Source organism: Cnephaeus nilssonii (assembly GCF_951640355.1).
Source record: "Cnephaeus nilssonii genome assembly, chromosome: 20".
In the NCBI taxonomy this organism is placed as follows: Eukaryota; Metazoa; Chordata; class Mammalia; order Chiroptera; family Vespertilionidae; genus Cnephaeus; species Cnephaeus nilssonii.
The window spans coordinates 22401136-22416832 of NC_137091.1; positions in this window are offsets into that span (position 1 = coordinate 22401136).

A 15697-nucleotide genomic window follows, 5' to 3' on the forward strand; every position below is an offset into this window, starting at 1 on the left:
CCTCCCAACTGCCCTCCTCTGCTGGCCATCATGTGGTGGCCATCTTGTGTCCACATGGGGGCAGCCATCTTGTGTGTTGGAGTGATAGTCAATTTGCATATTAATCCTTTATTAGATAGAATAGAGGCCTGATGCACGGGTGGGGGGCCGGCTGGTTTGCCCTGAACGGAGTCCCAGATCAGGGTGAGGGTTCCCTTGGGGCATGGGGCGGCCTGGGTGAGGAGCCTGTGGTGGTTTGCAGGTGGGCCACGCCCCCTGGCAACCCAAGCAGAGGCCCTGGTATCTGGGATTTATTTGTCTTCTATATTTGAAACTTTGTAGCCTTGAGCAGAGGCCAGAGCCAGCCAGGAAGCTTGACTTCCTCCATTGCCGGGGGCAACTCAAGCCTCCTGCTCTCTCCAGCTCTGTGGCAGCCACCATTTTTGTTGGGATTTATTTATCTTCTATAATTGAAACTTTGTAGCCTTGAGCGAAGGCCTGGGCCAGCCAGGGTGTGCAGGAAGCTTGGCTTCCTCCATTGCCAGGGAAACCCAAACCTCCTGCCTCTCAGTGGCCGCAGCCATCTTGCTTGGGTTAATTTGCAAACTCGCTCCTGATTGGTTGGTGGGCGTGGCTTGTGGGCATAGCAGAGGTATGGTCAATTTGCATGTTTCTCTTTTATTAGTGTAGACTAGAGGGCCGATGCAGAAAATTCATGCAAGTGGCTCAGCTCCTGCCGCCGAAGCAGCTGCCTCTGCCTCGGCCCCCGCTTGCCGCCACGGCTGCTTCTGCCTTGGCACCCCCCAACCCCCCACAACGTGGCTTCATCCGGAAGGTCATCTAGAAGGACGTCTGGACTAATTAGCATATTACGCTTTTATTATTATAGTTTAATGATAACTACATTCAAGCTAATTAACATATATCCTCACATATTTAGTGGCTTTTGTGTGTGTGATGAGAGCATCTAAAATCCACTCTTAGAAAATTTCCAGTATTCAATACAATATTACTAACTATTGTCATCATGCTCTACCTTAGATCTCTAGATTTATTCATACTACATAACTGCAGCTTTGTACCTTTGACCCAAATCTCCCCCTCTTCCAATTTTCTTCACCTCCCCACCCCTGGTAACAACCATTCTACTCTCTGCTTCCATGTGTTTGATATTAATAATAGCCAAGGTTTGAATACAACCTATATGTTAACAGATGAATAAATAAGTTGTAATATATATATATATATATATATATATATATACACACACACACACACACACACACACATATATATATATACACACACACATATATATATACACAGATACACACACACACATATACGTGTTGCACACACACACACACACTCACACACTGTAATATTATTCAGCCTTAAAAAAAGGAGATCCTGCCACTTGCAATAACATGGATGAAACTGTAAGACATTGTGATTACTGCTTTTTGCATCTACTTAAGAAAATTTTGCCTACTCTAAAATCATGCAGAACATTTTTATGGATTTCAGTTCTCCGTAGAAATCCTCTAACTTATCTAACCTCTTGTTATAAATCACAGTTTTACACTTCTGCTCACTTCAAAATATGGATGATCACTGGCTCCATTTCTAACATTGCTATTTCTTAGACCTATTTCTTTGTTCACCTCTTAACTTTTTAAAATTAAATGCTGTCCATTTTACATGAAAAACTTTACAGGCTCTAAATGATGATATATTCCTCTAAGAAAAGAGGTTTAAATTCTTGCCTGTAGTTAATTTAGGCAATCCTGTATGCAAGCAGGACTTGCACAGATTCAAGAGCAGGCTTGGGGGTTTTATAAGACCTGGTCTATTTTCTGGTTACTCTTATTACAGTTTTATCAGGACCCCTTTCTTTTTAGGAACCTAGATTCCAGTTTTTCACTTCTCTGTGCCGTGCACCTGCAAAAATCGGAACATTTTCTCAGACATTCAGATGCCAATCCCTGCTCAGCCTTTCACCCTATGACTCCTTCACATGAACAACTTTGAGATGAGAACTGGAGCAGAGTTAGGTTTTCTCCTCTTCCCTTCACTGCAGGATTTGGCCCCTCAAGTCCTGGCTGCTTTAAAAGACTAGATCCCCAATCTTTGGCTCTCTCATCTGTAAGACTGTCAGAAACACTGCTTAGCTGCTCCTTTCTGCTCAGCTTCTCTAACACATTTTTAAAAATAAGTTTTTATTAATTTCAGAGAGGAAGGGAGAGGGAGAGAGAAACATCAATGACAAGAGAGAATCATTGACCTGCTGCCTCCTGCACGCCCCCTACTGGGAATCGAGCCCATAACCTGGGCATGTGCCCTGACGGGGAATCAAACCATGACCTCCTGGTTCATAGGTCGACGCTCAACCACTGAGCCACACTGGGCATATTCAGCTTTTCTACATCCTGCCCTATGCTGTTTAACAATCTGCAAATGTCTTGACTAAAAATGTCTTAGGAACCTCCAATGTGTTTTTCTTTTCTCCAGGTTCATGGCTCTGTAAGTTCTAACTGCCTTGATAGCTCTCTGGAACCTGCAAAAATGTGTTTTTATTGCATTTACCTTTCCTAGCGTTCTTGGCATTCGGTAATAGTCAGTTGCAAAGTAATCCATCATGGCCAGGAGCAGAAATCTTCAATTCCCACACTGTTGAGTCTAAAAATAAAGCCCTGAAAGAAAATGATTGATAGAATAAAATTACCATCCATCTAAAATATTTAAGTAAATGGGTGACCATATTTCAAATAAGATTATTTGCTGATTTGATCATTCAAATGTCTCAAGGAGTTGGATTCATTTGGCCCTTCAAGATTCCAATTTGTTAAATATAATTTGGAAAATATAATTATATATTTAATTGAATAGAATGCATAATATAATTTATTTCATTTAAAATAAAATCTAAGAAATAGCTAATTCCTGCCACAGAAAGCACTTTCATGATTAGCTCTAGTAGTCGCTGGTATTTATTGTACACAAGCACTTTAATCCACATTTTCATTAAATACAACTCATTAAGTACAGAAAAGGACTACTGCTATTTGTAGTTTTGATATGTGGGAACAGGCAGAAGGAGAAAAGAAACTTGTTCTAAAGTTCACTGTCGTAATCACAGGAGTCAAAATGCTAACACAAGTGTATTTTATTCCAAAGCCCAAAGGTACATCCAATTTCTATACTGTTCAATAAATTTAGCTGGAGTTATACTGAGAGGGCAAAATATTGACTATGAAAATAAATAAAAATATAAGTAGGGAATGTTTCTATGATGCCACCCACTAAAAGAAATCCTAGCATTCCTAATGTAAGTACCAGCAGAAAGGACAAATGAAGCACATTTTTTCACCTCTACTCACCTAATCTGTTACAATTCTTTAATAGTTTGAGGCCCCCACTGAGAAAGTCAGCTTTGATTACATAAGCGTCACCAGGAGCTGCAGCTGGCCCTGTGTAGGGCTTGTTAGCTCAATAACATGGAAGTGAACGTGAAGGCTGTGGGGGCCCCGGTGATGATAATATTGTTGGACTTTAGGATGTTATTAACAATTTGCAATACAAATGAGTTGTCTGCAGGAGGGGAAATCACACTGTGATCATACCTAATCAATGCAGGAATTAAAAACAAGTGAACATGTGGGGAGGCACAGATGTGGCTATCAGGAGCTAAATGCCAGCCTGCCATTAGCCTGACACTCACCAGATCCAAGGTCTGGATGAATGTGCTCAGGTTTGTTTTATTATTCTTTCTCACCATTTTCACTGAACACGGACAAAGCTGGAAAAGGTTCCTGCTCGAATGTGGATAAAGAGTTCTCTTTTGCTTCCATATGAAACAGACTCATGAGACCACTCCCTGGAGACCACACAGAATGAACTGAAATCTAAATAAAATCACCACTCACACCGCACATTAACAACCACAAAACACTCTGGGGTATCTTCATGATATTGTAATCTATTTCATCTCTTCCAGGATTCAATGCATCACCCCAATCCCCGTGTCTAGAAGACAATTGAAATGCTGTATAAAATAAGATTTAAGCACTTTTCAACAAAGACTGGTGGTATATGAGGACTTCAAAATACATCAAATTCCATATCCACAAATTATAGTCTCTGGTGTAAAATGAATGCTGCCATCTAGTTGAATTTTTTTTCTTGCTTCAATGTGATGTTGTTTTTTGTTGTTTCACTGTTCTAGTGAAACACTTTCAATGGGTCTTAAATTATATTTTTACTTCACTTGATACATATACTAAAATTTAATTTTCTTTGTTTTGGCAACAAATTTTAAAGGTGATTGAGAAATGATTCATTGAAAGCAACTGAATAATATTTAAGAATCACCAACAGGCTGCAGGCTAGTTGCATTGTAGTCTATTCTTCCAAATCTTTCCGCATGCTTCAATTTTAGTGTTGTTGTTTTTTTGGCAGAACACGACATTCGTGGTATTTTGTCCTTCTCAGTGGATTTTATCAGGAGGCACCTGCTGTCACTTAATCCTATTAATAGTAATGCTGCCTGATCACTGGGTTAAGTGGTGTGCACCAGATTTCCCCCCTGAAAAGTTATCTTGTTCCCTTTGCTATTAATAAGCTGTGGTGAGAAATTCTGAAATTGCACTAATGTCCTCTTCTGAAGCAAACTCTCACCTAATGGGTTTAACGACCATTGATGTATCAGTTATGTCTATGCTAGTTCCAAAATGGTGGTTTGTCTGTGGTCCTTCTACCTTTATAGAATTGCCATTCTACTGAAAGAAAGCTTTCGCTCTACTCATGCATGTCTGTTTTATTGATGCTGTTAAATACATGAAAGAACCATTTTGTAGAAAGGGGCTGATAATATTCTGACAAATCACCTGCAAACACCCATTAGATTTGATGCCAGTTCTTTGGGAAATTTGGCACAAGGATCTGTATACTTGAATATTATTGGCACAAAATCCTTTCCATTTCTTGGTCCACATTTGGTTGGCGCATAGCAGTTTTCAATGAACGCCAGCTCCTGAAACATTTGCATGGCTTAGAGAGGGCATGCCAGATGCTGAGAGAGGATTCTGAGGCTGAATCCCATATTCAGGATTGAGCTTCTCTGTCTCTGGGTCTGTATGTGGCTACTGATAAGAGGAGATGAGGCTTGCTTTTCTCAGCCAGTGAACCAACAAGTTTTTCTCTCCCGTGTTGACCAGTTGCTTCTGTATTTAAATATGCATATGCAAATATAAATGTTCATCAAATCTATTTAAAAGGTCTTCATATTTTCTCAGATGTTTTTGGCTTATAATGCTTTGTAAAACTTTCTAGCTTTAGCAATGTCTTTTGATTGTGATAATTAAATTATTATATAAACTAACTAATAGCTTCCTTATATTTTACACAAATTTAGTTGCCCTCATACTCTAGATGTATATAGAATTATTGGCATCATATTTCAACTTATTGAGTGATGTGCTATGTTTTCAGTTTTGCTTATAGAAAATATTTTGATACATCACAAAAGCAGAGTATTGAGAATAGTGCATCTTGCCCAAAAGTAACCTCGCCTCTGAATATAGTGGGTTTTTTTTTAATTAATAAACACATCCAAGCTGAATTCTGCTTGGTTTTATCAACAAAGCAGGAAAGATTTTTAGATAGTTATTTGTTTGGGGTTTGGGGAAAAGTTTTTCCCCTAAAGCCGATAGCTCTGTGGTCTAGAAATATGCCTGCAAGAATCATCTTCATTTAGCCTTGAAATTTTAATAGAGAGATATTAAATGCATGGAGGTAAAACATAGCGCTTCAGTATGGGAGAAAACTGAAAGGAAGAGCAAGAAATGAAAGAAATCCAGTGTAAAGAGAACTATGAAGATGTTGATGACTTGTGTTATAAACAAAGACCCCCACTCCCCCCGCCAGCCCTTGACTGGACCTTCTAGGCTAATGAAATGTTTGAAGTGAATCATTAGCCAAGTCAAAGATGGCCATGAGAAGATAAAAAGGAAGAACAGGGTTATGGAGCAACTTGTTTTGACAGTATTTTTCTCCTCACACCACTCGCGTGTATTAAATACAGAATACAATGCAAAGGAGAGGGAAAGGTCACATTTTAGAGATGTGCAATCAGCATGTTTTATCTATTATGGAAATGAAATGAAATATAGGAGGACTATCTGGCATGGTTAATTTTTTTTTTTTGAGTGCTATGAACTACCATTTCATCAAGGCAAGTTCATTATAGCAGTGAGTCAAAAAGTGGACAGCTCATTTGCCACGACTACATTAGTCACTCCGCAGAAACTCAAACTCAGCCATATATTCTTTTGTGTGTGAATGCAGTTCTGGTCAAGGTGTATGTGTTCATCATCCATTGAAGGTGACACCCTCTATGTAATCTCGAGATATAAATTAATTTGTAATTGAACACTGCTCGTTACCAACTGAAAATAAGGCAAATTACTTTTCAGAGATTTCCAAATATAATAGTCCTTCAAAATATTGATTGCTAGAGAACATTTGATTCCATGGTCATAGACTGATGCCACTGAATTACAGTAATAACAACAGCAAACATTATTGGCCGTTTCACTATCTACCAGGCTCTGTGCTAAGCTTGCTAAGGACAGACATTTAAGCATTTCTCCCAATAGCTCTCTGAGTTACAATCTATTGTACATGTGGGAAACGTGAGGTTCAAGAATGCTACAGAATGTGCCCAAGGTCATTCAGGAAAACGAAGTTTTCCTATACAGGGGTGGGGAAAAGTAGGTTTACAGTAGTGAATATGGGAAACAGTTTACTTTTGCATTATTATTTATTCTTGTATGATATATTTTTCCATATGGATAACTGTAAACATACTTTGGTCTACCCTGTGTAATCTCTGAGGTAACTGATAAAATATGTGGAAAAAAAATGAGCATTTATTTCTTCATTTTTTTCTTAAAAATATAAACCTATGTATTTAAGATGTCAACATCTAGCTATTTTGGGGGTTGCATAGAGTCTGAAAAATTAGAACAAATGTTTGTCTACAACGTCAGAGCTCAGTGATATGTGGCCGTGGACAAAAATATCACTCTTATTGTATAAAGATCTATTAAATTATACCAGTGGTAGTGGAGCTTGTCTTAGCTTCCATAATTTTTCAGACAAATCATATTCCAGATTATACTGTGGCATTCACTTCAAGGGTTTTTTGTCTTTTTTTCCAGTAGATTATTCTTTGAAGACGATTTGTGTTAAGGAGTATGCACTGCACATTATTTTAGTAGCTTTCTTTTCATTTTTTCAAGTGTCCCTGGTGATTCTGCTGAGATGTATATTGGAGTAAATGTGTGCCAAAAAAAATATGTATAGCAAAGCATTACAAATGGAAAGTAAATAGATACTTCTCAAGAAAAGACACAACATGTTTATTTTTTGCTCCTGTGTTGCACAAAATCAAAATGAAGTTTTGTAGATACTATGGTTGATTTATTTTCTTCACAAAACAATCATGTTAGGGGTGTGAATATATCTGACAGTTCACCTGTATATGAATAAGTGTGTTTGTACGTCTAAGTGTTCCTGACATGTTTTTGTTTCATTTGGGTGAGGCTCCTACACTTGTCTTTTCTTAATGAAAAATTTCCTTTGGGACATTTTTCTTCTTTTCCTGAGACAATTCCACCAATTAAGAAATTAGAACTCTTCCATTAAAGTTATGGAGGAAGAAAAAAATGGGGGGGGGGGGAGGCAGAGAGAATGGTGTCTGCCAAAGACAGAAATAGTGAGAGAAACAGAAAGATTATTGATGAGATTTTGTTTCACCGTCAATACCATTGTTTTAAATTTATAATTCATTTTATTTCACTAATTAGGAACCTGGGACCCTAGGATGTCGAGGTTAATTTAATAAAATATCAAAGGCAGTCATGTGGAACACTGATGACACTCAAGACTTCTCTGGGTTTGAATTTCCTCCTCTTTAAAATGAAGAAAGCAGAATGTGTGCCACTATTGTGGTCTACTCCAGATCCCTATAAACAGCTGAGAATCACAGGCTTGTATTTGCATTACATCAATTTATAAATGAAATAATACTTTTTTAAAAATATATATTTTATTGATTTTCTACAGAGAGGAAGGGAGAGGGATAGAGAGCTAGAAACATCAATGAGAGAGAAACATCGACCAGCTGCCTCCTGCACGCCCCCCCACTGGAGATGTGCCCGCAACCAACGCACATGCCCTTGACCGGAATCGAACCTGGGACCCTTCAGTCCGCAGACCGACGCTCCATCCACTGAGCCAAACCGGTTTCGGCTGAAATAATACTTTTAAATATGCTTCCCTGTCAGACCTGCTCTTAGTCTTTTGTAGAGAGTATTACTTCCTCACAGACTCCTAAAGGGGCATTCTTATTTTTCCTGCTATTTCCACCTTCCTGGTTATAGGTGATCACAGGGGGAAGGACACCTGATCAAATATAGCCAACCCAGTTCCCTGGTTTGTTCTATGAACTCACTTGGGGTAACCACAGCAAGCCCAAGGACAGAGAAGCAGAGAGCAGAAGGTGTGCGCAGGAAGGTGGAGGTCAGACACCACTGGGCTCTGGGTGGACTGGGCAGGAGCAGAGCAGCCCAGACCTCAGGGTGGTCCCTGTTTCCACCAACAGATCACTCCAGGCCAGGAAATACATGTTATTCTGCCCTTGGATTCCCGGGGTGCTCCCTATCATGAAAATGTCCTTCATTGTCTAGAATTTGGATAGAACTTGGGTCCTCCATTCACTAGGACCAAAATGAAACTCTCAAAAATATTTAGTTAGTGAGTTCTGTGTTCAATGAACAAAAATCAATTGTCAAAGAAATAAAATCCCAGAATCATTTACTTATCTATTCATTTAACACATTTTGATAAAAATATGAGTACCTTATATATACTAGGCATTTCCAAGGGTCTATGGATACAGCAATCAACAAAATGGACAAATATCTTTGTCCTTATGAAGTTTGCACTTCAGTGGGGAAGTAAGGTAATAAATAAGAAGACTATTAAAGAGTAATTGATGTTAATGATGCCTTTTAAAGAAGAAAATCAATAAGAGGGAGAGGACAAGAAAATGTGTGAGGGGGGAAGAGGTGGGGAATTACAATATTCTATGAAGTGTCCAGAGAGCCTTTATTTACAAAACGACACCTGAAGATGAGGGAATGAGCCAAGAGGACAGCCAATGGCAGAGAAATCAGGGAAGAGAGAGGAAGAAAAGGGGATTTTAGGTGGAAGCACGGCAAGCAGGTTTGTAAAATAGTGAGGGGAGACTCCCGGTTTCCAGTCCCACAAGTGAGGACCTGCAAAGTCACCACTCAGTCCTAATGAGTAAAAACCTGAACAGACGGAAAAATCAACAACTGTTCTTGGCTCCCTTGGATCCATAAGAGAGGCGAGGTCACAGGGCAAACCACTGGCTCAAGATTGGAGAAACAGACGCAAACAAGAGGGAGCTGCACTGGCTTCCTGGAGCAGAGACTTGTGGGAAGTGGTGGGAACAAGTGACAGGTTGGGAAACGTGAATTGTGATTCCTGAACCACTTGCTGGTGGCTCGGTGTGGTCAAGCCTGAGGGTTAAAAACTCCAAGAGACCCAGTCATAAGGACACCCCCATAGTCCTGTGAGATTTACCTCCAAGAGCTCAACCAGGTTCCCAAAGCAAATATGGGGCGGGGAGTGTTTCCCCTGCTGAAAGGGAAAAGGAACCATTTTGAAACACATGGGAGCACTCTGTTCTCGATTCCTGTTCTCAGGAGAGACTGCTTAACCAGCCCTAACTTGCTGAGGTATGATTATCATAACCTCACTGGCCTGGGGACGGGGAGTACCCTACAACTCTAACCCACTTTTGCCATCCTGTCCCAGCAAAGTGGGGGAGAGGAATGAAAACTGAGATGTACTTGGGTAGTTCACAGTCCAGGGGCACAGGCTCATTAAAAGACTGAGACCTCTCAGACTATGGAACACTTCCCCTCCCCCCACACCTCTCACCACGTTGCTATAGGCCTTAAGTTAAACCCTGTCCATGTCTGGGTATCAGGAAAAATGCTATAGGGAATATCAAAACGAAATGCACACAATTTGAAGAGACAGGGCAAGTGTCAGAACCAGACAAGGAGGGGATGTTGGAATTATCAGACCATGAATTTAAAATGACTATGATTAAGGGCTCTAATGGATAAAGTAGTCAACATGCCAGACAGATGGGCAATGTGAGCAGAGAGACTGACATCCTAAGAAAGAAGCAAAAAAGAAATTCCAGATATAAAAATACTGTAAGAGAGATGAAGATGCTTTTGATGGGCTTAATAGTTGACTGGACACCTGAGGGAAGAATCTCTGAGCTTAAGAGCAGCTCAATAGAATTTTCCAAAACTGAAAAGCAAAGAAAACAAAGGCTGAAAAAACACCACCAACACCAAAACAGAATATCCAAGGACTGTGGGGCAACTACAAAAGATGTTCACATTACTCATGATGTGGCATAGTGTTACGTGAAAGTGGACTTGGATTAATTGCAAATGTAAAATGCAAAGTCTAGGGCAGGCGTCCTCAAACTAAGGCCCGCGGGCCACATGCGGGTGTTTTTGCCGTTTTGTTTTTTTACTTCAAAATAAGATATGTGCAGTGTGCATAGGAATTTGTTCATAGTTTTTTTTTTAAACTATAGTCCGGCCCTCCAACAGTCTGAGGGACAGTGAACTGGCCCCCTGTTTAAAAAGTTTGAGGACCCCTGGTCTACGGCAACCACTAAAAAAGTGAAAAAAAGCATAACTAATATACTAAAAGGTGAGAAAAATGGAGTCACATAAAATGCTCAATTAAAACCACAAAAGGCAGAAAGAGTGCAAGACCAAAATAGAAAAAGAGGAAGAATAACAAATAGAAACAGTAATGAATATGGTAGAAATTAATCTTACTATATCAATAACTGTCATATCAATACCAATGACCACTATATCAGTAAACGCTATTTCAATATGAATAATCACTAATTCAATAATTACTTTGAATGTCAATGGTCTAAATGCACCAATTAAAAGGCAGAGATTGTCTGAGTGGATCAAAAACATGACCCAAGTATACGCTGTCTATAATAATTCTAAAATTTATCTGGAACCACTTAAATATAAAGAAACATATAGGTTTAAAGAAAACAGATGGAGAATATATCACACTAATAGTGAGCTGATTAAGATGGCTAGAGTGAAGTGAATTTGAGGAGGTCAGTGGAATACATATCCCAGAGTAATAGGTAGCCAGATTATGTAGAACTTTGTTTCCAATTCCCTTAACCCTTTGCACTAGCTTGGTTTTTTCTCCATTCCTTTATTCTAATGCTAACCGTGTCGAGTCACACTCGACATGCGAGTGCAAAGGTTAATTTAAAAAAACAAACTTTTTTGGTAACAATGGGCAAGAGACTGGTATCATTGCCTGCTGTGATATAAGAGGCTAAGATATGATACACATTTTTTCCTTGGATGCATTGGAGCAAGCATAAAAATATAAAGCCATCAATTCAATTCCTGGTTGTGCTATTTATATCATATGATAATGGGATAATTACTTAACTCTATAGGCTTCAGCTTCTTCATTAAAATTAATGATAAGGGATTGCATGAATTATCTTAACTTCAATATAAAAGCTCATGACTCTATGGCTTATCTCAGAGTTTGTTAACAGCGATCTGTGGGCTATTAGTCAGGACTTGTTTGAAGCAAAACAAAACCTCATTTCAAAACTAGCTCATGGTAACATACAATAGTACTAAAGAGAAGGCGCATGACTAATGCATACATTGGGGGCCTCATCTGTGTCAAGTGCAGGAGGGCAAGGGCAGAGCTCAGATGCTCAGGACTCTGTGGCTTCCATCTCCAGACTCTACAGGCTGCCTTACTTCTCTCTCCCTGGTGTTTTCCATGAGACAGAAGGCTTTCCCCAGCAGCTCCTAGAATACATCTCTCACTCTTAGAAAGAGACTCCTCAGTTCCAATTAGAAAAACCCTGGAAATGCATCATCTGCTCCTTTCTCTGGCCAATCTCCATGAAAACCACATCATTAAAGGTGGGGTGAGTAGGAGAAGCCTCTCCCTAAAATAGAGGGGGAAGAGTGTCCTCATTAGAGAGCTAAAAATTAACTAGCAGAGTAGCAGGATACAAAATTAATGTTCAGAAATTATTGCATTTTCATATACCAACTAGAGGCCCGGTGCACGAAAATCCGTGCACTCAGGGGTGTCCCTCAGCTCAGTCTGCACCCTCTCGCAGTATCAAAGCAGCATAGTTCTGGCATAAAAACACAGATTAGTAGAATAGAATAGATGAGAGAGACCAGAATAAATTTCATGCCTATATGATCAATTAATCTATGACAAATGAGGCAAGAATATAAAATGGGGTAAAAACAATCTCTTCAATAAATAGCATGGGGAAAACTGGACAGACATATGAAAAACAATTAATCTAGACCCCTTCCCTACACCATATAACATAATAAACTCAAAATGGATTAAAGACTTAAATGGATTAATACTTGAAACCAGAGAACTCCTAGAAGAAAATATAGGCAGTAAACTCTTTGACATCACTCTTACTAAAAATTTTTTTGGATGTTTCCTCTTGTAAGGGAAGCAAGAGAGAAAATAAACAAATGGGACTATATCAAATTGAAAAGGTTTTGCACAGTGAGGGAAACCATCAACCAAACAAAAAGATAATCTACTGCATGGGAGTAGATATTCACCAATGATACATCTGATGAGGGATTTAATACCCAAAACATATAAAAAAATCATACTAATGTATAATATTGTATGTCAACTGAAATTGAAAAAATATTTTTTAAAAATTAAAATAAGATATTTGACATCACCTCATAGTGAATTCCCTCTCCCCAGTCCCTTGCTGACACCAATCTAATTTCTGTCCCTATAATTTTCTTTTCCAGAATGTCATATAAATGGTAGCACATAGTATGTAGCCTATTAAGTCTGGCATCTTTCACTCAGCGTAATGCCTTTGAGGTTCATCCACTGCAGTTATTGTGTGTATTTCTATATGTAGCTGAGTAGTATCTTACAGTGTAGTTGTACTGTAATTTTTTCACTCATCCATTAGATGACATTTTGTTTCTAGCATTTTTACAAATAAAGTGCATTAAACGTTCATGTAACGTTTTCTGTGGACATACGTTTTCTTTTTTTCTTGCATAAATACCTAAGTGTGACATTGCTGGGTCATATGTCAAAATCTTCACAACCAACAACATATGAGAGCTTCAGTTGTGCCATATCTTTGCCGGTATATGGCATTGTCAGTTTTTAAAGAGGATTTTTAGAATATAGCTGATGGGAAAAGAGAAAACTTAAATTCAAACATAAGTCATTTGACTCTAGATGAAACAAATGAAATAAATTTGAAAGTAGTTCTATATTTACAGAATTGTGTAAAGATTTTTTTTCATGTAGTATTTATTTTGTATATGGAATCCCAAGGTAATGAATCATAAATTATTACCTAATCATTAAAGTACAGAAAATCAGATTGCAAAAGTCACCATATGGTTTGAATATGCTTTCATTTCATTTGCCGATTTCATGGCAGAACAAAACTCATCTTTAACCAGTATCACTACCAAAAGAATTTGGGAAAGTGACGTTTTAAGAATTCAGAAATTAGAAATTTTACTTTGGGCACAATTGACCTATATTCTCCCTCGAATAAGAAATTAAGTCTGAAGCTTGACGGAGATTCCTCTTACTTTGATGATTTTGTTTTTAAAAAAGAAGAAACTAAATGGCATATCTTTTATTCTTCCTCATGAGCATTAATTGAAGGTCCTCTCTCCATAAAGCGCCATGAGCGTCTCGGTGGCAGGTCAGAGCAACACTCTCCCCCCAGGGAAATGTCCTGTCTCCCCACAGTATATAATTACTTCTGTCCTTACTAAACTTTACAGAAAGAATAATTGATGGTCTTTGCCACTGCAGACTTTCCTGAAACCAGGAACAATTTTGAGGTTCCTTGCTAATAGAAAGTTTTCCTTGAGAAGTGGAGGGTGTGTGTGAAGAATATCAAACAGATTCTTAAGGAATGAGTTTCTTTCACTTTTGTGTCATCCTGCTGCCAATGATGTTTGTTTGTATGTTGTCTCTTAGGAGTATCATGCTATTAATCTTTTCCCCCCTTTTTTCTCCAGATTTTTCTTATTCCTTGTAAGTGGTATCCTATTCTATCTCAGTGAGATTAGAGTATAACCATGCTTGTGTTTCAAATGAGAAAATTATTTCAATGAATGATCTATTACCAATAAGATAAAAAGATGATCCTGAAAAATGGTCTCATTTGTTTCACATACTTTTCTCTCTTCATTCAAAATGCCTCAAACTTGAATTTTTAAAATCTTGCCACGTTTTATTAATTTCAGAGTATTTAGATGTACTTTATGGCATTGAGGAAATAGCTACTTATATTGGTGATATAAACTATAAGGGAATTCAACATTTTTAAAACCTTTTTTGTTTTTCAGATTTTAAAAAATACATGTAGCTTCCTCACCAATAAACCTAGCACTCTTTAAAAGAGGCAACTGTGCATATGGTAGATCCTAAGGTTTTGAAGCTATATCATGAGCCAAAGAGAAAAAATACCCAATTTTATGTTAGCCATTGATTTCTATTTCACTTTTCACACTTTAATCCATTCAACTACTAGGTGTTTCTTAGTGACTTTTCATCTGACTCAGTACCTCAACTTTTTCCCTGTAGAGATTCTATGTCCATCCCTACTCCTACCTTTCATCTCCCCCCCGCCCCGGAAAATCCCATTGAGATGGAAAAAAAAAAGTCAAAGAATTAAGATAACCGTCTGTGAATCAGAGCACCTGGGTCTCATTCCTAATGCTACCACTTCTAGCTTTGTATGATTGGGAGAGATAGCTAACCTCCCTGGGACTAGTTTTCCAATTTGGAAAAGTGGGTTAGTTACAAGTACACCTAATGCATAGAGTATTTGGGGATGAGACGAGTTAATGCATAGAGTACCCAGTCATTTTCCTGGCACTTGGTGGGGGCCATGCTGGTTTCAGCCAGCAGTTTATGTTGTTTCCATGTAGTCATTCAACCCTTCCTCTCTGTACTCAAAGCCCCTACACTGTCTTCTCCTGTCCCAGAAGGCATGCTAAATGTCTTATAAGCAAAAAATTAGTTCCTTACAAAGATAAATTCTGATGTTGGATCATCCGAGAATCCATTTATCTCATTGTTGAGGATCTATCTGTGTTGTCCATGGTGCTGGACAAAGTAGATGGCTTGGGAAATGTTTTCATTTTTATTAACAACATTTGTAAAAATAGTGAGGAGGGTGCAACCTTAGTGGTAACTAACAATTATGAACCAGGTATTGGGATACGTTATTTGCAAATGCAATTTAAGAGAAAAAATAGAGACTGATATTTCCTGCTCTATCATATTTTGTTATGAGACCTGTGTAAGCCAATGTGTTAGCAATTTCAGTAAAGTGGAATCATTTCAGCATCTGTGGAGTCAGGTACACTGGAGTCATGGACAATGAATGGGCTTTGGCACCAGACGGTCCTGGGTTTGCAGCTCAGCCACCAGTTCCCACGTGGGAGATGTTTATAAAGTAACACAACCTCTTTGAGTTTTAGTCTCT